This window comes from Lynx rufus, unplaced genomic scaffold (assembly GCF_022079265.1).
Source record: "Lynx rufus isolate CCGP_SWC_20201006 ecotype Redwood Valley unplaced genomic scaffold, mLynRuf1.p SCAF_2, whole genome shotgun sequence".
Taxonomy (NCBI): Eukaryota; Metazoa; Chordata; class Mammalia; order Carnivora; family Felidae; genus Lynx; species Lynx rufus.
Window position 1 is genome coordinate 75,583,458 of NW_025814834.1, and position 25,025 is coordinate 75,608,482.

At 40.0% G+C, this 25,025-nt stretch overlaps 1 protein-coding gene across 3 annotated transcripts in view; it reads right to left on the reverse strand.

The window, feature by feature from the left end:
- Window positions 1-25,025, reverse strand: part of GPD2 (glycerol-3-phosphate dehydrogenase 2) — a 140,665-nt gene that overhangs the window by 111,528 nt on the left and 4,112 nt on the right. The window contains exon 1 of one of the 3 annotated variants that reach the window (XM_047082916.1): window positions 7,539-7,819. The exons of the other annotated variants lie outside the window; for them this stretch is intronic. The gene's annotated coding sequence lies outside the window, so the exon portion shown is untranslated. Of the gene's footprint in view, window positions 1-7,538; window positions 7,820-25,025 lie in introns of those variants that run through there. 3 annotated transcript variants of the gene reach the window in all.

Sequence of the window (25,025 nt, forward strand, 5' to 3'; positions counted from 1 at the left end):
TCACTCGTCTGTGGAAGGAGCCCTGGGTCTCTTCACTTTTACAAAAATTCTCCTATTCTCTGGCCACTTGTGTAGAAATAAAAATTTCCTTTTCTATCTCCATGCTCTCCCTTCTTTTAAATGGGTGGGGGTGGGGGCCGGATGCACAGAAAAGATCATTTTCAGAAGAGTAATTTCAACCACAAGCTGTGCAGTCCTGGGGACATGCACTCCCTTGCAAGATATAAGGGTATTCTATGCCCCTCTGACCACCTATGGCAGGTGCTACTTCTCTAAGCCTTTTACCTAAGCATCTGGAGGTCCAAAGGTAGCAAAGAAGCTTCTACTTGAATTGTGCGGTCATCTATCCTACACGTGCATGGAAAACCACTCCATCTATTCTGAGTCATATCACTTTTTCAAACCCACAGAAGGCACAACCGCACAATTCAGAAGACCAGGCCTCAAGATCCACCTGCATACAAATTCAGTGACTTATAGGAGAAGGGTGTGTACATCCTACAAAATACGGGTGTAGGACCGCATCTGAGGAAGTCTATCATCATCGAACTTGGGAGCAAGTCCACAGCAAAATAAGTGACCACAAAAGCACCTTCCCACCCAGCCGTCCAGTTCTAACTATAAAAGCCAAGATTTCTTGGTGTTTTGAATTGGACACGTTTCAAACAAAGCAAAACCTTTATTATTCCGATCGATGATATATCAGATGTTTTGTAGAATTCCCTTTAAGAAAGTATATCCCAGGGGCGCCTGGGTGGCTCAGTTGGTTAAGCATCCGACTTCAGCTCAGGTCATGATCTCACGGTCTGTGAGTTCGAGCCCCGCGTCAGGCTCTGTGCTGACAGCTAGGAGCCTGGAGCCTGCTTCGGGTTCTGTGTCTCCCTCTCTCTCTGACCCTCCCCCGTTCATGCTCTGTCTCTCTCTGTCTCAAAAATAAATAAACGGTAAAAAAAAAAAAAGAAAAGAAAGAAAGTATATCCCGGTTCAGGCACACCAAGTGTATGTTGATAAAGCGCTTAACAGACAAGTAACAATCAAAGCACACCGCGCACTACCTTCTCTTTCCCCAAGGCGGCTCGACAGTGCGGATAAAGATCAGCACTCGGCCTGCAAAGGCATCCTCCCCAGCCAAACGAGAGGCCCTTGGAGGCACATACTTTTTACACGGTGGCGTGGGAACCCCACAGAAACAGAGTCAGCCCTCAAGCATGCTTTTTGAAAGCTGTCAGACACAAATGAACAAAATAATCAACATCACAGGCCCATCAGCCTGTTCTCTGGAAACAGAGAGGAGCCTTAGTCCATAAGCTGAAAATGAATTGGTCCTTTTTTGGTTGCTTTCAAGGTTTTCAAAAAAGATTTTGGGCCAAGACTGGATAGGAAATGGACCCAAAGTTTATCTGCAGAAGACTATCCCAATGGAAATAAGTGAATATGTGTGCGTGTGTGTAAAATATTATGTTATATTTATACATATTTTAAAAGCCACAGACACAAGAGTAACAATGACCCCCTAGAGTTTTAAAAAATACATAACACTGAACAGAATATCAAAGGACAAACATAAAGGGTTTTCTGAAGTCACTAAGAACAGTATTCTCTTGATAAAACAAAATAAATGAAAGAACCAAGTAAAAGTCAGCATGAAAGTTAGAAATATAATGAATCTTCAGATTCTGGATGTGCAAAATTTTGGATTATAGCTGATGAGGAAGCTAAAGCAACACAATCACACATTGTTGCCAGAGCATCCAAACCCCAGCTTTGACACTGGAACGCCTTAGGGAATTTTTCAATTTCCAAGCAGTTCCCCCAGGAAATCCCAAGCCAGAGGGGCTCAACCCAAAAGATGGAGGAAAATCTTAACAAAGGAAGACTATTTCAATGAAGACAAAAGAGAAAATCAGAAAGGGAAAAGAAACTGAAAGAAGGCAAACGCAATGTTTATATTGGTTCACCTCGCTTCCAGCCAGAAAGTACTTTGGAAAAGCTTCCCACTAGTCTCCCTGGGACCCTCTGGGTCAGTTACGTCATTCTAGGAGCAAACACACGGCTCCAGATGACCGAGAAAGAGGTTAGCCCAGGACCATTCCGCAGGCTCACGGGAGGGCAGGAGCCTGGAGGCTTGACAAAGGAGGAGCTGGCACAGAAAAGGGTTCGGCTGGCTCCAGGGGTTCAGATCAGAGATTAAGAAATGTAAGCAAAAGGCACAAAGAAAAAAAAAAAAAGAGAGAGAGAGAGGGAGAGAGAGAGAAAACAAGGTCAGCAACCATTTAAAGTGAACCAGTGAAAAGTCTCTGTTTACAAAAAAACTTGTCTCAAACATTCTTACATGAATCCTTCTGGAGTGCAATTGCAATTTTTGTTTAACTTAATATGTAAAGCCATACCAATTAAAGCATTTATTTTACAAAGTTGTCTAAAGGGGAAAACATATAGAAAGGAAGGAGGAGCAACACAAGATTATAAACTGGCACTCTAGTCCTCATTTATTATGTAAGACTCAATTGTTTAAAAAAAAAAAATGTTTCCAAGGCAACTTCCATATTATGTATTTATGTTTTCTGCCGATTCAAAAATGCACACCAATAATATAGTCACACATTTGACCCCTTTCCCTTATTTCCATGAGGTTCACTATAGAATTATAAGAAATCAATAAAGCCCTTCTCACCCAGTAACAGACTTATATTCATTAAATGCAAATGATCTTCGTTTAATTCATAATGGAATGATTTGCTTTCCATAGAATTGCTTTTAAAAATCATAAAGAACGATAGTTAGCTCATGCAAGTGAACTTGTTTTGTCTTTTAAATTCATTTGAAAACTAAAATTAATCTATATTCTTTACCATCCTAGACATCCCAATGGATTTGTGTTTATAGTTGTAAAATCCTATCTTTAATTTTCTGTGTTCACCCTATATGTCATTTAAGGTAATCTTGAAAAACATAAAATACCCTCCTAAGTGAAAATCTGGAGCATTAGTTCCCCCAAAATGCCCACCCCTGGTTTAGATACTTAGTAGATAATGTGCAAGGTATGAAATTTAAAAACTTGCATTTACATATCAATAATATGAAATCCTCACTTAAAAAGAGTACAGTAGACACTTACAAACACTTTAATTCTGCCTTGAGGAAGAGAGAAAGTTACCAGTGAATCAAAGAACAAAAAAGCTCTTTCGGCAAACAGACCACAGTAGTCCTGTGCTTCCCTCAGTATTTCTGCTCCTTTACTAATGCTATTGTTGAGTTAGAAAAATGGTTCAAATTCCTTCGGCAGCATAAACCCTTTTTTTAGATTTTATTTGCTGTTATAAAATCTACTTCAGTAATTAAGAAAAAAAAAAAACCCTTTGTTATGAAACAAATTGCATGCCAAACAATAGAGTTCAAAATATCTGTTTTTACATTAAAATATATCACGCCTCTCATTCAGATTTACTGTAACTATAACAAAGCCTTATAAAGTAATCACAATCATGGCTGTTGAATACACATACCAAAATGCTTCATAAAAAAGCATCTACCTCACCATATAAATAAATGTATATTAAAAGGACTTAGGTGCTATAAAATAGTACATGGCACTATTTCAAATGAAAAGTTTTTAAAAATATATACAGATGATAATGAACTTAAACTCTATAGTCAAAAGAAATACACCTTAAGAAAATTTCAGTGAAACAAAATGTTCAGAGAAAGAAGTGCTTCGGATAATTGTGTTTCTATTTGCCTGGATCTCAACCAGAGATCTCTTTTGCTGTTTCTCCAATATCTTATATTTTTTATTAAATACAGCATTATGAATTAGGATAAACTATACACTGAGTGTGGTTACTTTTCTTTGAAGATGCAAAAAATCTTAAAGACTCAAGATTAGAGAAAGACAGATACCACATGTTTTCATTCATATGTGGATCCTGAGAAACTTAACAGAAGACCATGGGGGAAGAAAAGGGGGAAAAATTGTTACAAACAGAGAGGGAGGGAGGCAAACCATAAGAGACTGTTGAATACAGAGAACAAACTGAGGGTTGATGGGAAGGTGGAGAAGAGGGGAAAATGGGTGCTGGGCATTGGGGAGGGCACTTGCTGGGATGAGCACTGAGTGTTGTATGGAAGCGATGAACCATGGGAATCTACCCCCAAACCAAGAGCACACTGTGAACACTGTATGTTAGCCAACTTGACAATAAATTATATTAAAAAAATAAATAAATAAAACTGTTCTCTCAACATTGCCAATTACCCCTCCCAAAAAGAAAAAAGAAAAAAAAACCCTCAAGATCCTAACTGTGAAAACTCTTTTTTAATAGCATAGATATGGAAAACTTTGAAAAGTTGACTTTTTTTTACTTCAAAATGTTGATGCCAATTGATTTACTTAGCTTTTGTTCATTATTTTTATCACCCAATGGAAAGAAAATGTACCAATTCTTTCACAAGTTCCTGTTGCAATTGCATTATGCATGTCATGAGAAACACATTTTAAGAAGTAGTTGTTGAAGATAGTTTATGAAACCCTGAGCTCATAAAAAAAAAAAACTATGACTGATCATTTTTATGATAATTAGTTATAGCACAATAATTTCAGTTAATTTAATTTACTTACATTGTAAAAAAAAAAAACAGTTCTAAATTTGATTACAGCTCGATTACAGCTCTATTAACGCACAAGACATGGCAGGGAGTTATAATAGAGACCAAGAATGTTGGGGTAGGAAGTCAGTTATTTTACTTCCTTAAGCTTGAGAAAATCCCCAGGAAATAAAGCCAACCACTTTTTACATCCTATAGCCATTTTTTCCCTGCAGCCTGCTGAAATTTGCATTTAAAATTTACTCCCCAGTGTGTCTACTAATCCACTACATGTATAAATGTAACTATCAACAAATTACACACACACAAATCTTAGATGCAAACGAAACTGAAGATATACTATAGTCAAAATAATTATATATTGTATTATCTAGCTTAGTGATCACATTCCCTAGAAACGTCTGACCATAAAAGAAATACAAATTGGACAACAGGAAAGACAGACTGCAGAGTTCATATTTCTAACGAAAATTTCTTTAAAATGTATGGAATACAAGTAATATGACATTTTGTAAATGCCCATTCCCTCGCCCCCCAAAAAGGAAAAGCAAAATAGTCAGTCTTCTTTCACCTATGCAAAAATAATAAGCAAATCTGTATTTCCACATCAGTCTTCTTGGCTAAAACAGTCTTGGTCATAAGATTCTATTCTCCCTATTTGAATGAGGCATCCTCTTCAAGCCTCTCCTTTTTAGATTTTTTCTTTTCTTCTTTAAAAGGACTGGCACACACTCTTAAGTGGAAAGCATTCAAGTACTAGACTATAAACAAGAGTAGTCACTGTGCATGAAATACTGTGTACCAACATTACTCAGCTAATACCCTAGCATTTGACAGTCTAAAATTTAATAAAAGGCACCAGAGAAGATAAAGTGTTCTTCTCAGTATTCTCTCTAAAGTTGCTATTGCTAAGAAAGAAGAAAGAAAGAAAGAAAGAAAGAAAGAAAGAAAGAAAGAAGGAAAAGTGAGAATAGACAAACAAAAACACAAAAACAAACCTCTATACTCTTTTAATCCTAGAAACACCAGAAAAAAAAAAAAAAAGAAAAAAAAAAGAAAATCACCAGGTATGTTCCAGAAGGTGAGATTGAGGAGACTTTCCTTGCTATTCTGTCTCTACCAGTAATTTGCTTTGTGATTTCAGGCAAGTCATTTGAATTTACTGATCCTCGCTCCACCTATAAATGAAGTCTTTTTGAAAATGTCCAGAGCTATTTTAACTTTAAATGTGTATTATTTTGTCTGTTCTTCATTCAATAGCTACAGGAGAAGAAAACACTGTCATGCATTAAAGGCGGTACTAGTTTAATCTCCTATGTATTTAGCTCTCTTGGAATGATTAAGGCTTGCATTCATTCTTCCATTCAGTAATTATTGACCGATCACCTAACGTGTTCCAGGCACTGAACACAGAACTGAGAACAAACACGAAAATCCTTGTCTTCTAAGAGCTTTGAGTGGAGTTCACAGTTAAAAAAAAATAAAATAGGGGCACCTGGGTGGCTCAGTCGGTTAAGCGTCCAACTTTGGCTCAGGTCATGATCTCACAGTCTGCGAGTTCAAGCCCCGCGTCAGGCTCTGTGCTGACAGCTAGGAGCCTGGAACCTGCTTCGGATTCTGTGTCTCCCTCTCTCTCTGACCCTCCCTGTTCATGCTCTGTCTCTCTCTGTCTCAAAAATAAACAAACATTAAACAAAATTTTTTTTAATAAATAAAATTTAAAAAGTCTAAACTATTTTGAATTAAAATATTTCAAAAATGCAAGTCACACTTTGTCTTCTTAAAAAATGTATTAACCATGAATTCAATTATTGATGACTTACAGCCATCCCTATGTACATTAGACTAAACTGTAAGGGCGATGCTCTGAGGAACAGTAAAAGGAACAACACCATTAACCTCTTTACTAAGCGTCCAAAGCCAGACTTGTTCCCATTTGAATTCTTCTGTTTATAAAGTTTTTCTGCTTCTTCCAAACTATCAGGCTGATGGTAATTTTCCCTACAGATCTTTGAGCTCTCTAGCTCACTTGTTTGTTTTGATTGTTTTTAAGTTTATTTATTTTGAGAGAGAGAGAGAGAGAGAGAGAGAAAGAGAGAGTAGGGGAGGGGCAGAGAGAGAGGGAGAGAGAAAGAGAACCCCAAGCAGGCCCTGAGCTGTCAGCACAGAGCCCAACGCGGGGCTCCATCTCGGGAACCGTGAGATCATGACCTGAGACGGAACTAAGAGTCAAACGCTTAACTGACTGAACCACCCAGGAGCCCCTCTCCAGCTCACGTCTACCTTGTTATTTCACTGTGGTCAGAAAAATGAGAGCCGAATTAGTTAAAACTATGCTTAAAATACCAATAAGTATCTCTGAGAAAGGAAAAGGAGCAACTTCAGTAAGCATTTCAACATTTGGATTTTCAACATTCTGGCTCCATCTATCTATACAAGGGCCCGTCCCCCTCCTTCTTTCCTAAGTTCTAGGTCAGCGTTGTTCACCAGATAATTTCTGAAGTTTGCTGCGCACAGTATGGACTGACTCAAACTGCACTAGTCTGTTATAAAGCTTAAGAATTTCCAATCAGATATAAGCACATAGTCCAAGATCAGAAAAAGAAAATTCTTACTTCAGTTCAGCCTCATCTGAATTAAATCCACATTATCTTGAAAAAACAAAATGTGGCAAAGCTGTTGGCTTCTGCTCTGGAAACAATTAGAACATTTTTCTGTGCTCTCTTGGATTCACAGAAAAGTTTACAGATAAATGGGCCAAAAAAGAATCTATTTGCCACTCCTAAAAAAACTTAAAAATTCCTTGTTAGAAATTGGCTTATGAAAAGCACATTTATTGTTGGTGAGTAAAACATAAAAAAAAAAATGTACACTCTAAGACACAAAAGCAAGTGTTCGGCAAATTTTCAGGAAAGCACCACGGAAGGACCTACCCAGGTAGGAAAGATGAAAAAAGGGGCATTCATTCCTCCAACATGCATTCAACCAGGATTGACTGAATGCCTGCTGTATCCTCTGAAGCACTCCAGGGGCTGGTGGTTTCTCCATTCTCAGGGATTGGGAGAAACAAAAAATAAACATGTGAGTAAAATTGAGTATTTTGAAACTGACAAGAGCTGTAGAGAAAAGAAGATGGAATATCAGGTGAGAGAGTGACTGGGGTAGGAGGAATCTATTCTAGATAGAATGTTCACGGAGGTGATTTAGCAAAAATGTAATTGAGGGGGAAGGGCCAACCACCCAGGGATCTGAGAGAAGGGCCTTCCGCACAGAGGGGACACGCATGCAAAGACACTTAGCATGTGCAAGCTTGACCTCTGCTGGAAACTGAAACTCCGCTGTGGCTGCAGCACAGTGAATGATGTGGGCGATGGGTTCCAAATGAGGTCAGCGGGCCATGTGTGCTGAGTCACATATGACTTTCCTCCTAGCAAGGTGTTTATTTTGACAAGACACAAATAGAAAAAAATCAGTGGAGGGTCTTAATCAGTGCAATGATACAATGGAATTTACAGGGAGGGAGGAGGGAAGCCTAATTCTAGCAACACTGCAGAGGACACCTTTTTAGGGCAATAAGAGCAAAAACAGTCATTTCCTCTTAGGGACACCACTAGCCATGTTCATAATGAGTAGATAAAGTATGAAAAAAGGACAAAATCAGGAGAAAGGAAGGAAGAGTTAACAAATCACATGAGACAATAGTCAAAAATGTAAACCACAATCAAAAACAGTATTCTGCAATAGGAAAACAAATACTTCAGGGATAATATTGAATATAAATATCTACTGAATTTACACACTTGAAAGATGGCTCGATTCCACTCAGTCTAACAAGCTGGTAACAAAGAACAGAGAGGGTCAACTGAGAGAGCCTCTCAAATGCCAACCTCACACGTCTTTTTTTATATTTCTATTCCCCGTTGGGCTAGGGTATTTTTGCAGGTGACTCTTTCCCCCCACAACTCATTATATCTTGAACTGATTTTGGACCCATGTTGGAAAAGAACCCTGGGTCACAGCTCAACAAGCCAAGGCACCCGGAATATCTGCCACCAACCACAGGCAGGAAGCTAAAGAGCTCTGTGAAACTTACTGACCCACCGAGTATAGATTTAATAGACAAGAGAGACTGCATATGATTAATTACAGTTATTTATATTTATGGGTTTGAATCTTGAGGATGCCTGGCCTCTCCCCATTTTATTTCATAATATTCCCCCTGCTGGAGCCTGAAGAGCAAAAGTCAATTGCCTGAGTGTTGGCATCACACTGGAAACTAAAGGGCCATGCATTTCAATTCCAGCTCAAGAAACACTCTGGCTGAGCAGATGTAATTCACCAGACCCCAGCGGGCTAGGCTCGCACTGTTGTCAGTCAAATCACATAGCTGATGGAAATCAGCAGAGCACATTAGCAATTTATATTCAACAGCCTCTTCTCACCCATAAATTTTGAGATAATGTTAAGTAAAACTTAAAGTTAATCCAAAAAATTCAGTCCACAGGTTGGGCCTGTGTCCTTACCATGAGGCAGTCAGAAGGCAAGTGACTCAAAATAGCATTTCTAATAGGATTGCTGTCAAAACTCCAGGTTCTGATATCAATGTAGCGACCTTCAGGCCTGACCTCCCCAGTGCACTTATGCCAACCTCTGGGTCAATAGTGTGGCAGCGGCCAGCAGCACGGTTTGTTTTCTGGACTGTATTCTGGAGCAGCCAACCCCTATGACAATCTCACATAAACAAAGCCACCTGACTTTCCTGGACTTTGGTTTCCCCGTATAAAAGACTGACATAGCCTGTACATTTCCTTTCTCATGACACTGGTAGATCCCATGACCCTGGCCTTTAGCTCTCCAGGGCCTCCTGCCATTTTCCCCATCTAGACTAGACAGTGGGTGTAGGCCACTTACCAGGCCAACTTCATGACTGCCATCAACATCTCCTTACCTGATTCCGACTTGAAAAAGCAACATGTTTATGATGGTAATAATTATAATAAAGTGAAAAAAGTTCTAGAAACAAGAGAACAGCCTAAATAAGTTAAATATTCTAGAATTTCTTTACTGCTTACAAATTTATTATTTCTAGATTAATTACACCCCTTATGGAGGTGAGGTTATGAGCAAGTAAAAATTAATTATGAAGAGGACAAAAGTAGATAAAACAGAACCTGTTTGTGTATGTATTTCTGTTTTAAAGTATACGTGCAAAGAAATAAATAAGCCCATGTGTGCGTGCACACACACAAAGGCTAGAAGGATATACCCGAAAATGTTTAAACTCTCATTCTTGAACGTGAGGGTTGTAATTCATTTTTATTTTCTTCCTTGTGTGCATCATTTTTAAATTTTCTAGGATGAGCGTGTATTTTTCTTGTATTAAGACAAAAAATTACGCATGTATATGTGAGAGAAGAGAGAAAAAAAAAAATTAAGAAAGAAAGACAACTTGAAAGAGCACCATGCAAACAGATAGCTGACATTTGACTAAATTCCATATCATCTGACCATTACTTGAGTGATTCCTGTTGTACAACTTTTCTCATCTTTAATGAATTAGAGTGAAAGACTCATGCACAGAAAGTAAAAGGATACGTTGCCTTTACAGTTTATTAGGAATCTTGAAGCAAGAACTGGAAAATGTCACAGAATTGTCTGCCTCACTCTGAAGAACAGACTCCATCCTAACCAGAATGGATTTGCCTTGAGCATCTGACACCGTAACTATTTAAGCCTGGGTGAAACCACACCTAAACTAGTCTTGAATTTTTAGTTTTTTTCATATTACATCTCTCGGGGATTTAAAGTTCAAGACAACATCAGAAATCTCAACAACTAATCAAACCAATGACCGCAGAGCTGATCTGACTTACTAGAACTCGGTGTGGCCCAGGGTTCAATTCCGTAAGTGTGGAATCTCTTCAGCCAACAACATACCTGAAGGATCTCTACTGTGCCAGGCCCTGAAGGAAGGCCACAGACACAGAGAGAGGCCAGACCACCCTAGGCAGCGCCAACCTTTCCCACCTCTCCCCATCCCGTGACAATTCAGTAACCACATGCAGGAATACTGCTACTGCTCTGTGCATGGCTGAGATCCTTCTAGTACCTGGAATATTCAAATGCTACCACTGACCAGGCAGGAGAACATTCTCTGAATTCTCTGAAGGCAGTTGGTGTCGGGGCCATCAGAGACAGACAGCCCTAGTCTGAATTGAGCCACTTAAGAGCTGTGTGCCTGATTGCGAGCCTGAGCTTCTCATCCATAAAAATCTCATCTATTTAGACTGAGAATTTGAGATAATGTAAATAAGATGTAAAAACACATCTGTGGTCAACAGCTCTCACTTGCTAATATATAAGATTACTGAGCATCTATAGTTTCCCACATGAGCAAGGCCAAATTGGGGTGACAGAAAAGACTAGTTAAAGAGGACAAAAACAGCCAATCTACATGGGGTCATAGCCCTGTGTAGCCTATGTGACACTTGGCTCTGATCAAGCAAGGGCACTTAAGACTCACCGACTAGGGAAATGAATCACATCACTGCCCTGAAAACACTGTAGGCAGGCCTCTTCGGGCATCTCTCTAGCATCCTTTCCCCAAATAAGCGTTCTCTCGAACAGAACGTATACTGTTATTTGTGGAGTGTTCTATCAAAAATAAAACTCTAGACGGGCGCCTGGGGGACTCAGTCGGTTAAGTGTCCAACTTCGGCTCAGGTCATGATCTCACAGTCTGTGAGTTTGAGCCCCGCGTCGGGCTCTGTGCTGATAGCTCAGAGCCTGAGCCTGCTTTGGATTCTGTGTCTCCCTCTCCCTCTCTCTCTCTCTCTCCCCCCCCTCCCCCATTCATGCTTTGTCTCTCTCTCAAAAAACAAAAACAAAAACAAAACTTTAAAATAAATAAATAAATAAATAAATAAAACCCTAGAAAGCCTAACATCTAACACAGATCTAACTCCAGGTCAACGGTGCCTATTACAGAGGCCACAGGGAGGCAGTGGCTCTTTCATTTTAGATCAGGCTCTAATCACGTGGAGTCCAGTGTTCTTACGGTTATCACCAGAGTTCAGCTGATGCATTTAAAACATTCCCTGTAAAAGGCTTGATCAAAGGTTTGTGGCCTAAGTTAACCCAAGTCACTGGGACAACTCTGACCCACAAGAGTGCTTTTGTTTTGTTTTGGTCTTTTTTTTTTTTTTTTTTTTTGGTCTTCTATTTAGAATATTTCTTGGTATTTATTTTTAGTTCAGAGAGGGTGAGAAATTGCTCTCTGGCCCCATCACAAACCCTGAACACCACCTACCTTAGAGAAAATACTAATATAAAATAAAATGCCATCAAAACAGTCAGCTCTCTGAGTCAGTATTTTTTTCAAAGAACAAAGATATTTCTCAAGAATGTATCCCTTCCAGCATGATGCCCTGGATCTCAGGATGTAAACACATAGACCATGACTTTGGTTAACCTTGCAGCACAAATCTGGGACTAAGGGTCAGTCATCTCATCTTAAGTGCCCAAATGGGTCTTTTTTGATCATTCATTCAATGCATGCCAGCCATGCCCAATGATCTACTGTGTCCCCCAAACCACCTTCACCCATGCCCCCAGAATCCCCCCCTATTGCCCCCAGACTCCTCCACCCCCCATACACCTTTGCCCTTCCCATCCCCCAACCATTCCTGCCCACCTACACTAAAGAGTGACTCATTCCTACCACCTCATTTCACACTTCACACAGTGTCCTTCCCACTCTTCTCTCACTAGGCTCTTACTCTTCAAGTCTGGTTTACATTCTCTTTATTCTTTGTTATGTATAGTTAATCAGTTAGTTCATGTAGGATGAGGAAACCAAGGTTTGAAGAGACCTCAAAGGAACTGGGCATTTTAACCAAGGTTCCAAAAGGCTCTACACACCAGTCGTGCAGTTGTAAGTGGGCACTGAAAACTGCCCGACCAATCATATGTAACACAACCACAAAACCACATTTATTCGATGTTTGTATTCCTTTGAGTGTGTCATTAAAAAAATCAATAATTGCAACTCGGCATAAAACAATGACAGTAGTGAACAGAATCATGGGACAACTCAAATAAATAACATTCACTGGGTAAAAGAAAAAGAACACAGGATTACATCTGCTTCCCATCCTAGCCAACTACATGGTCACCAATTCATCTTCTGCTCCAGCAGAAAATTTGCCTCCACTGATGAAGTAAAGAAAAAGAGGACACACAAAATATGATGTAGATCTCACAACAGAAAGGCCACATGTAAACTCAAGTATGTATTGAATTTTCATTTATTCAACCAACATTCGTTGGGCACCTACTATATTAAACTGCGAGTAAATAAAGATGAATAATTTACAGTTTCCATCTTTAAGAACTCAGAGCTTAGAGAAGATTCTAAAACAAATACAAGTGATACAAATCAAGCTTGGACAAGGGGCTAACAGAGTAATTGCCCATGAGAGTGAACATCATCAGGGCAGGTCTGTAGAGAAAGCAATAATAAGCTCAAATGTTGAAGGTTCGCCGGGTCCTAGGTGAACATGAGCAAAGACATGATGGTGTGAATGAATACTGTATTTTCAAGAACAAGGGCATGTGATACACCGAGAGTACAGGATGGTATGCAGGAGTCATAAGTGAGGAGGTGAGGAGACTGAATGGACAAGCAGGGGTACATCTCTAGAGATCTTATATGCCACTCAAAGGATTTTGGCTTTTGTCCAGTAGGCAACAGATTGCCAAGGAAGGCTTTTAAGCACATTTATTGGCTGTACACTATGTTATAAAGACTGTGCTTGTCAATTTATACAGGTTATATTAGTCCTTAACAACATTCCTAGTAGGAATAGGCAGAATCACATTTGAATTTAAAAGACCATCTCCCATTCCAAGTTCCCTGGAGCAGTGTTTAGAGATAAACTAAAAGGATGTCAGTCTGCGAGCAGGGAAATCAGGAGACTGGATGTAAATATCCCGACACAAAGTCCTAAGGGTCCAAATTAAACCAAAGACAGTGACAATGGAGCAGAGATCACCAAGACTAAATTCATTTTGGAGGAAAGACTGCTAAGATGATTACCCTCAGAAGCAGCACTCCTTAGCTTCTGCCACATAATGGAAAGCACCTCCCCCAGGGGTTAGACCTCCATCTTGGCTGAGATGACTGATGCTCCCAGCCATTTGTCAGCAGTCCTCAGGCCCCAAGGAGGCCTCTGTACTACAATTGGCTACCACACTATCAGGAGATGCCCTTGAGCTACAGATACTCTGAGGAGGCTTTTCCTCACCCTTGCCACAGGGTCTGCACCCAGCTTCCCCCAAGATACTAGGGGACCAATCCCAGCATGCTCCACAATCCTCTACACTTTGGTCATTACCAGAAGTCCAGACTGCCCCATTTTTCACCTTGTCAGCAGCCCTCCCTCCTTTCCATACTGTCCTCTAGAACTCAAAATCTATCCTTAGCAAAGTCCACAATGTCTCCTTCTCTGAATGTTCTAAAAACATGCAGAAAGCAAGATTTAACCTGAATTTTGAAGGCTGAAGCCTATTAACACCATTTTCCCAGCATCCCATAAAGAAGAGGTTGTTAATACTCTCACATTTAAGTCTGATGTTCAACCACTATGAACAGGGATGGCTGCACCCATGGCTAAAATACCAAAACATCTCTGAACTGGGTAATAACCGCCCCTCCCCTGGGACCTTGCAATGATTACACAATTTAAGTTAATGTCTGTCTTCACCAAAGCCCCCCATGGGGCTGCTCCAGACCAAAGGCTTGCAAATGTTAGACCCATTCCATTAAAGTTGTAAATACTTTGAGTAACACCTCTGATCCTATCACAAAAATCCCCCAGCCTGAAGATGGACTAAGTGTCTCTCCAAGTCACCTTCCAACTTCTCTATCCTCTTTCAAATCTTATCAGTTTTGAAGTTCATGTCATGAGACTTTACCACTCATTATCCCTTGCTATCACTTACCTATCTACTGCAGTTTCCCTTTATTCCCTGACCTTAGTACCTGGCTGTTTCCTTTCCAAACATACCTGTGCTCATTCTTGCTGTCCTCTACATCTACATGAAGCCCTAGTTTCTACATCGCTGCATCTCTGATGATCTTCTCTTTGACCCTGCCTCAGCCACCCACTCACACTGCCATAACCTCTGGTTTTGGCATCATGATTACTTGCAACAGCTCTGAGATGTCAGCTTCAAGAATCCCACACTGTGAACGCTACCTTCTCTTTCTCCAGCTCATCTACTCCTCTATTTCCACTCCAACATCTTCCTGGCATTATCTGGCTTTCCAGTCCATGGTCCCTTCAGTTTTTTCCACTATCAGTTACACCCTCACTTCCCTTTCAGTCCAGCTTTGGGTCAAGGTCCTTGACTGTAACCTCTCCCTTACAAGTACTTGTTCCTCTCTTTCTGATTCTTGCCTGGCAAATCCCCAAGTTGGTTAAACGCAACTATTTGCCTGTTCTACACCCCCATCTAACAGCTAAAGAAACTGCCTAGAGAAAAACACAACCACAACTAGCCTCAATTTAAATTCATGACTGGAAAAAAAAAAAAATCGCAGCTGTAAATCTCTAATGGGCAATCCACATTGACCAGTAATCCTATTATATTTCCCCAGGATGTTTCAATATAGCTATTTCAATTCTCCTTTTTTCCAAAATCCATCTTACCCCTCCCTTCTCCAACATCATCACACTCCCTTGGGAAAGTAGAAGTGATTAGGAAAGAATTTCCCACTACCTAAACCATGACATATCAGCCTCTGTACCCATTCTTTCCGCATTCTTTTACTATAAATGAAATGACTCTGTTCCTAGTAAGGACCAACCTCTACATTTGTGCCTTGGATCTCCTCCCTTCCTGGTTCTTCAAGCATTGCACTCCAACAATTAACCATCACTCTCTCCTGCCTTCATCAGTTTTTCCTCTCTACTTCATCATTCCATCATTTCGTCTCTATTTCAACTCTCTGGTCCTAACAAATCTTCCCCTAACCAATATCTCCTTCAAAGAACTTTTCCATTCCTCTGCTTCTCTTCACAACAGAAATTTTTGGAAGAGTTGTCTGTAAGCACTCTGCTTCCACAACACAATTCAATGAGCTTCTGTCCCAGCCTCTCTACTTAAACTATATGTCAAATGGTCAAAATCACAAATGACCTAATTTGGCCAAACGCGATCTCTCTGACTTAGTAGAAACATTTCCTTATAAAAATAATTTAAACTCTTAACGCCAGGGACACCACACTCTCCTGGTTTCCCTCCTACCCCATTGGCAACTCCTTCTCTTCTAAATAACACAGGACTCCAATGGCCCCTCTCTCTAACTATACATTCCTAATAGGTAATTCCATCAAGTATCTGATACAAACTATATGCAAATAACTCCTAACTCTGTATCTTCGGCCAAAACCCTTCCATTTATCCAAACGTCTAACTTACACCTCCAAAGGAATGTCTAATAAGTGCCTCACACTTAACACAGCCAAAACAGAATACTTTGTATCTTCCATCAAGCTTTCTTCTCTCCCAAATCTTCCCTTCCCAGTTTCTGGCCCAGGTGCACAAGTAAAAAATGTAAGCCTTTGTCCAGATTCTTGTCTCCTGTCTCTAGATAATTATCTATCAGCAAGTGCAGTCAACTAACTCTATCTCAAAAACAAATCCTAAATCCATTCACTTCTTTCCATCTTTAACACAATGCTTGTCCATTTGCAATACAATAATTTATTTATTTTTTTCAACGTTTATTTATTTTTGGGACAGAGAGAGACAGAGCATGAACGGGAGAGGGGCAGAGAGAGAGGGAGACACAGAATTGGAAACAGGCTCCAGGCTCCGAGCCATCAGCCCAGAGCCTGACGCGGGGTTCGAACTCACGGACCGCGAGATCGTGACCTGGCTGAAGTCAGACGCTTAACCGACTGTGCCACCCAGGCGCCCCATTAATAATAATTTATAATATATAAGTATTTGGTCATTCATATGACCTGTGAGCCACTCTAGCAAATTAATCACACCTAACAGGGAGGTCGTTAGAACCTCCACTCTTTAGCCAGTCGGTCAGAAGCACAGTTAACAGCGTCGGATTTACAACTGGTACTGAAATGAGGCACGGAGGGCAGTCTTGTATGCCCAGCCCTTAACCCATGGAATCTGATGCTATCTCCAGGTAGATAGTGATAGAATTGCCTGGTATTGTGTTGGAAGAAACCTCCACACACAAACTGAAACTGGGTCCAGGAATGCTAAAAGACCATACAACTATAATTTCTCAGTTGGACAACCAAAATTCACTCTTACCTGGAGTCCTTCTTCCATCCTCTCCTCCCCTACCTACCACAATCCAGTCTACCTACCTTTAGCTGTCTGAACAGTCTTCAATAACATGCATTCTCAATGGGAGCAAAAACACCCACAATGGGACAAAACTGGTCTTGGGAATGAAAATTTAAAAAAAAAAAAAAAAATCTCACATTACAGTGATTTGTGGTCCTCCAAAGCTCAGCTCTACCCAGAAGAATCCTAAGCAGGTTCCATGCTGTCAGCTGAGAGCCCAACTCAGGGCTCGATCCCATTAACTGTGAGATCATGACCTGAGCCTAAATCAAGAGTTGGACACTTAACCGATTGAGCCATCCAGGCACCCCCCAACAAATTCTTATTCCTTAATATTATGGAATACTCTCTTGCTAGGGAGCAATTGATTTAAATTTTTAGTTAATTAATTTCAATTTATTTTTTCTTCTTGGAGAGATATAATGGGGAGGGGGGAAGTTGACAGACAGTGCTTTATTGCAAAACCACATTATTTCATTTATCAGCACATGACCTTTCAATGACTTATCTCACCACAGAATAAAATCTAAATGTCTTATCCTGGCTTCTAAAGCCCTATGAGACCTGACCCTTGGTTACTTTTTAAAGATGCTCTTTGGATACTATGGTAGGTTGAATAGTGGTGCCCAAAACCTACCCATATCTCAGACCCTGGAACCTAGGAGTGTTATCTTATACAACAACAACCACAACAAAAAAGACTACAAATGTGACCAAATGAAAGACTCAAACATTATACAGGTAAAATAATTATTTTATAGATTAACTGTTTCCCCAAACATTACATGCAAAAAAACAGACTAATGAGGGAAATCTCTATTTGAATCAGTTTTAGATATTGAAGGATTACTGTGAATTTCATTAGTTATAAAAATGGCATTGTGAGTAGTAGTAAGAAAATATCCATATAGTTAGAGATGCATAGTGACCTCAATGAGGGTAAAAATAACGTGATATTTAGGATTTGTCTTGGAGTCCTATGGCAAAGAAAAAGAAAAACAAGCGGGATAGGACGAAACAAAGGTAGCAAATTTTTGATATTTAATCAAGGTGATGCATATGTGGGAGTTCATCTTACTATTTTTATCTCTAAATATCTGTTTCAAAATATGCTTAAAATTTTTCATAACAAATTCTTAAGCAGGCTACAAAATTATACACAAACCATAACCCATTATGTGTGTATAAGAAAATACTATAAAATATTACTAGTGAGGGTGGGAGGGAGGGGAAAGTGGATGATGGGCATTGAGGAAAGCACCTGTTGGGATGAGCACTGGGTGTTGTATGGAAACCAATCTGACAATAAATTTCATATTTTTTTTTAAAGTGTCTTGGAAGTTAAAAAGGCAAAACTAAAAAAAAAAAATGTTACTAGTTGAGTATTTATCTCTGAATTGTGGAATGGCAGAGATTTATATTTTTTCCTTTGTAATTTTTAGTTATTTTCCAATTTCTCTAAACTAAGTCTGTGTTACTTCTTAAATAAAACATTAAAAAAAATAATAACAACAAAGGATCTTGAGATAGTGAAATTATCCTGAATTATGAGGGTAGATCCCAAATGCAGACATATATACCTTTATAAGAGGATAGCAAAGGGGGAGCACTTGGGTGGCTCAGCTGGTTAAGCCTCCAACGCTCGCACTCAGTGGGTTCGAGCCCTGCATTGGGCTCGGAACCTGGAGCCTGCTTCAGATTCTGTGTATCCCTCTCTCTCTGCCACTGCCCTGCTCGCACTCTGTCTCTGTCTCTCCCTCTCAAAAATAAATAAACATTATTTAAAAGAGAGAGAGAGAGAGGGAAGCAAAGGGAAATGTGAGGTACATGGGAGAAGAGAATGCAATGTGACCCTAGAAGCAGAGATTGCAGTGATACAGCCACAAGCGAATGAATGCCTACAGCCACTGTCCCGGAGGAAAAGAACAGACTGTCCCCTGGAACCTTGGAAGAGAGCACAACCTGCCAACACTCTGATTTCAGACTGGTGATACTGATTCTGAACTTCCGGCCTCCTGAAAATCTATTTTCTGTTGTTTTTAGCCAATGAATTTGCTGTAATTTGTAACAGTAGCCACAGGTAACTCGTACGGCCGCCTCTCACTCTCACCCATTACAGTTCAGGTTTATTTACCTTCTTCTGCCATCAGATTCATCAAGAATCCAATTAGAGTTTGGGCACCAGCTGTCTTCTCAGCCTGGCATGCTCTGTGCCTCATCTTTGCACGGCTAACTCCTTCTGGTCATTCAGGAGCCAGCTCAAATGTCAGCTCCTCAGAGAGGCCTTCCCAAGCCATCCAAATTCAAAATAATCACATAGCTCTCATCATCTCATACGTCTCTTCTATATTTAATCGTTATTATCTTCTTCTCCCCACCCTAAAATGAAACTCTACAAAGCAGAGATCGTACCTGTTTTGTACGCCACTGTAATCTCAACTTGTGGGAAAATGCCTGGCATGTGGTAGGTGAGGGGTACATTTAACAAATGAATGGATGATATGGAGGGGAGAAGGGATGGCAGTACTCTTCAATGAGAGGAGAAACAGCATTAGGATGAAGGTGGGGGGAGATGATGAGTCCTAGCTTGACTGTGCGGCATCCAAGTGGAAATGTCTAGAGTCTAAATCTAGGGAAGAGGTTTGGTTGGAGATGTTGATTTAAGAATTACTAAAATCAGGGATATGGATGAATGTGGTGGTTCCGGGAGCTTCTACAAGTGAGGACAGGCCCTAGAAACTCCAATGTCAAGGGGAAGAACCTGGAAAGAGATCAACAAGGAGACGTCCAAAAGAAAAACAAGTTGTCATAGTAGCCTAGACAAAATTCAACTTCACAAAGGAGAGAATGAGCAGAATCACAGACATTTCAAGTAATGAGGTCCCGTTGATTTGCTAGTAAGAGGGACACCAATAATCATACAATAGCAGATTCATCTAAGGTAGAAGCCAAACTTCCAACAGCTGTGGAGTGAATGGAAGGTGAAGAGATAGAAAAACAACATATACAAAATAGTGTTGGGAAAAACAGCTTGAAAGAGAAAGTGAGCACGTAGCTAGAGGGGAGTACAGGGTAAAGGAACAGTTTTGGGTTTTAGTCTTAATTGTTTTTGTGATGGGAGAATCTTGAGTATTCTTGCAAATATTTAAAACAATTTTTAATGTTTATTTTTGACAGAGAGAGAGAGAGAGACAGACAGACAGACAGAGCATCAGTGGGGGAGGGGCAAAGAGAGAAAGAAAAACACAGAATCCAAAGCAGTTTCCAGGCTCTGAGCTGTCAGCCACAGAGCCCGACGCGGGGCTCAAACCCACAGACCGCGAGATCATGACCTGAGCCGAAGTCGGACGCCCAACTGACTGAGCCACCCAGGCGCCCCATCTTGTAAATATTTAAAATATAGATGAACAGGGACAAATTTTATAGAGGAAGGTAGTGAAAGGGATGGGGGATCTGAGTATTGGCGAAAGAACCCACTTTGAATAACTCTACCTCTGACTCGGTAGTTAATGATGGAGTCGATGGATTCAGTTACAGGGAAGATGTGGAAGAGAGACTGAAATATTATGAGTTGACATGATATCTCTGCTTTCTCAGTATAATAGGATGCAAAGCACTGTGAAGGAAACAGCTTACTTCACAAAAAGCCCACAATCTCTTCTGCTCCCAGCTAGACTACATTTGCCAATCTCCCTTTGCTGGTAAGTGTGACCGTGCACCTGATTTCTGGCCAATGGTATGTGAGGGGAAGTGACATATTCATTACGAGACTAAGTGTTTAGAAAGTGGATATGCTTCTTCTCTTTCTCCTTCCACTAAATGGACACAGTTGAAAACAAAGCCCTAAGGAATGGCAGTCACACAACAGAAGATTCCAGGGTGTGGTGTCTAAACAATCAAGTGGAGGAAAGCCATTCACGGATCAAGACTATGATATGATCAAGAAACAAACATCTGTTGTGCTTGTGTTTTTATCTACTTTCAGATCCTTCCAACAGTTTAGTTTGCCCCTAACCACCAACAATCATCTGATAAAGAAATGCACAGGTCGGGTAAAAGGCTCAAAGAAGATGCTGAAGTTTGGTAAAACCATGGCAGGAAATGGGAAAAGATGTGGTCTAAAAACAGGTAAAAGAACTTGCCTCATGGCAAGAACTGGAGAATGTGAGTTTGTATGGACCTCCAATTTGCATGACTGCATTCATTTTCCCAGTAGCATTCACAAACCCAGGTGCAGGAGTGGGAAAAGCAGAGGAGCACCAAGTTGCAGGCTGTTTCCACATCCATTAACACTAAGAAGATTTTAACAATGTAATGGGTTCCTAGAAATCAGATCAAGAGGAATATTACTTTAGGCAGGCATATGGTGCTATGCCTTCAATGTTTGAACAAGTTCAGCATCACTGGTGAAAACTGCTGAACCACAGGGTAAAATATTAGGAAGTGGAAAGTGTTAAAAGGCAAAGTTCAATGAGTCAAGCAGCAGAATCCAAAGTAGCCAAAAGCAGGAAATACATTACAGAAATACCAGAAGGATTATCCCTGGGTTCATTATTTCTTTGCACAGTTTTCAAGGGAGTTTCAGTCATGCCAGAAAACTGTGGCTTTGGGTGGGTCACTGAAGTTCTCTGGAACTGTGTTTCATCACTGATCTAAAAGAATTTGCTGTTGCTATATGAAATAATGTAAGCAAAGTGCTTAGAACAGAACCTAGAAAATGGTGATTGCTCAATAAATGATACCTAACATTACTATTTATTATTCATAATAAAAAGACAGAGTTGGGTTACCTCTAACCCTTTTCCTATTTTACAATTCCATAAATCTATGTTTTTTTAGATAAATATCCCAGCTACTTCATGGTGCATTAGGAGGAGGGAAAGGGGTTAACACTAGCAAACATGATGGAAGAAGGAAGTAAAAGTACATGTGTTGCAACAAATCCTATGAGGGTAAGTCAGGGGCCGGGATGCAAAGAGGGCAGCATCCTCCACATGTGAGTGCTACATTGGAGGTCAAAACAAATACAGCCGGAGAGGCTGGGAGTAAGGAGATCCCAAATTTGGAGAAGAGCAAAAGTTAGGTCAAGGGTCCAGCAGTGAACAGCATCCACTAGCCAAGACTGGCCTCACCTTAGAAGAGTACTAAGATACTTTATGCTGTTATGGGCTTTAAATTCATGCAGCCCACCTCCTTTTATAGAGAAAGAAATTGAAGGCGGAAGAAACTGACCAAAGCCACACTGAAGTGGCTATACAATGATTTCAGGATGCTCAGGTAAACAGCGCTCCCCAAAGATTCCTTCCCCTAGCTTACATAAACGGTACTCAATGTTTTGTCTCTTTAGAATCCAGAGACTTTTGATAAGGTGACAAATTAATTTTATCAATCATCTTTTTATAAATTAATTTTCCAGCTTCTTTTTTAAGAGACTAGATGAGGTGAGCAGGTGGGAGAGAAGGGGGAGATTGATGAAAAGAAGAGAGCCCTCAGTGGATACTAAATGACCTCCTTTGCAGATTCCTCCACTTGTTTTCCTCAGGGATTGCTTTTATAACGTTGGTTCACCTGGAGTGATTTCCTTTCTTCCTCCTAAATACGGTATTTTGGGATATCAAAAGTGCCGGGGCGCCTGGGTGGCTCAGTCGTTTGGGCGTCCGACTTCAGCTCAGGTCATGATCTCACAGTCTGTGAGTTTGAGCCCCGCGTTGGGCTCTGTGCTGACAGCTCAGAGCCTGGAGCCTGCTTCGGATTCTGTGTCTCCCTCTCTCTCTCTCTGCCCCTCCCCTGCTCATGCTCTGTTTCTCTCTGTCTCAAAAATAAATAAAAACATTAAAAACAAAATTTTTTTTAAGTGCCAAATGTGTAAAGAAAAAATAGGAGGCCTGAAGAAGAGAAAGTTGAAACTATCTAGTTTAACTGATTACCTGAACTGCACCTACCTGTGTTATCTTCTGTCCAATCATACCCAACTCATTTCTATCACAGGTTTCCTAAGTAACTAAAGGATAAGTGCATTATATAAGGCAATCACTTATTTAACAACTATTTACTAGGCATTCCCCACGTGCAAGGCACTGGGGCTAGGCCTGTGAAGTCTATAAAATTGTGTAAGATCCAGTCCTTGGTCTGCAAGATCTGCAGAAAAGGTAATGATACGTTTTCAAATCATTAGCTAATACAGGAGAAAACGGAAGACTTAACAGTGGCATAAAAAAAAAAAAAAAAGTAGTTGCAGGATTAGGAAATGTACAAAACACTTCTGACTGGGGCAGCGAGGGAAAGCACCATGAACCTCGTAGCCAATGGTCAGGACATTCAAGGGTTGGTAAGATTTCAAAATGGTGAAGTACAGAGAAGAGCATTCATATGGAGGCAGCAATGGAAGTAGGACAGATTTAGGCAATTCCAAGGAGTCCATAGTGGCTGGATCAGAGGGAAGGTAAGGATACAAACTTAATATTGGAACACATTTAGAGAGATCTATGAATTCAAAGACAAATATTTGGAATTTGACCCAATAAGTCAGAATAACCCATGGAAGAGTAGAGCAGAAAGTGATATGATCCAAACAGTTTTGACATTACCACAATGAAACAAACATCCTTTCTTTATCCAGTTTAAATAAAAGGAAAATGGCTTCTAAGAACCTAATACCCTAAGCTATATTATTTTCATCACTTATCAAATACATTTAGAAGTGTGTTGTGTCTTATTAAAATACTAGTGGTATAAAATCTTAGCTAAAAATTTCCTAAAATGTTTACTTTGAACAGAAACTTTTGTTCATCTTCATATAACCATCTGGCCTTAGCAGCCACTTGTGGATACAAGGTAAGTAATAAAGCTCTCTAAGCATAAGTCACCAAGTCATACTGGGAGGCCATCTCGTTTGATAGTAGCAAATTCTAGAAAATCCATTTCAGAAAACAACTTCTCTGTTATAGTTTGTGGGGTTTGTTTCCCTCTCTATATTATAAAACCTTTTTATAGTAGGATATAAGTGGGCAATCAAATATGAGCTTCCACAGAGGACATAACACTAAAGAATATGAAGCTTGAACAATCTAAGTTTAAGTCATTGTTTAAAAAGCACCCACACTTTAACAGATCTCACTATGAAAAAATAAAGTAAATCAGTAATAATTTCATTTTGCCAGAAAAATAAATAAATGTTCCCAAATAATGATTTAAAATTTTGTTAATACATACATCACAATAAATTTTTAGGTAGGGGGGAAACATTTTCCATTAATTAGTTTTCTCCTACTAATTTTAGTGAACTGACCAAATGCCAGCTTGACCTAATTAAAATTGGAAACCATGTTTTGTCTGATGCATAAGTCAGAAATCTGATTTTGAAAGAACCAACATAAAAATTTCAGCTGAAAAATGGGAAACAAGAGCACAGATATGATCTAGGAAGAAATATTTAACCCAAAGAGGCAGTAGGAACTCGCAACAAAAGATGAAAATCCTGGAAAACAAGAAAAAACAAACAAACCAAAAAAAAAAAAAAAAACCGCAAAAAACAAAAAACATGGTCTCATTCATGTCAGGACACAGAATCAGAGTTCTGGACAAACTCTGACCACAATCATTACCTAAACATCCTCAGGTATTCAAAACGTCGGCTGCCGCGTTTCCTTTTCCTGAAAAGTTCCGGAGATCAATCCCTGGTCAGATAATACAGGAAGAGGTCTACTCTGAAGTTGCTAGAGATGTCTTGGCTTGCCTTAGCCCTGGTCTTTCTCACTGAAGTTGAATATGATCATCTCTCCCTCCTCCTTTTCTTTCCCCCATCATGTCAACAAGGAAATGTACACTATGCCCTTTATTAGCTGCTTCTTCCTCTAGAACACAACCTCTGAGTTTTCTTCTTACCTCAAAGGTGATGAATTTTGATGGAATTATCTAAGTATGTGGATGAGCATCTAGAAACACATCAATAATAATCTTCTTGGGGCACCTGGGTGGCTCAGTCGGTTGAGAGTCCGACTTCGGCTCAAGCTCAGGTCATGATCTCAAGATTCATGAGT